Consider the following 416-nt stretch of genomic DNA (forward strand, 5'->3'; position numbering starts at 1 on the left):
TGTCGAATAAATCTGTGTCCAATAATTTTGTGTCCAATAATTTGGTGTCGAATCGATCGGTGTCGAATCGTACTGTGGTCAAACGGAACACGCCCTCCTTGAACGCCTCACTCCTTCCCCTTCCTCTTCTCGGTCAGACGACCCCACACCTCTCCCTGACAACCACCCCCTTCACTTTCTGCCACATCTCCTTCGCTTTCCGCGGTCATCCTCACCAATACCCCCCGGCAGATTAATCATAGACCTCAATCACATAACACCCGTAGAACTCGATTGAATAACACCTAATCTCCCCTTTTCCGAAATAATCTTTGTTATCCCGCCATACTCCCATGCTCATTTTTATGTTCCCGGAGCCTTCTTCCACCAATACTATCCTCTCACTCGTTAATCTCAAAAATAAATTTCCTAAAATA

This window comes from Pseudomyrmex gracilis, unplaced genomic scaffold (genome assembly GCF_002006095.1).
Source record: "Pseudomyrmex gracilis isolate BER0280 unplaced genomic scaffold, ASM200609v1 scaffold_2184, whole genome shotgun sequence".
Lineage (NCBI taxonomy): Eukaryota > Metazoa > Arthropoda > Insecta > Hymenoptera > Formicidae > Pseudomyrmex > Pseudomyrmex gracilis.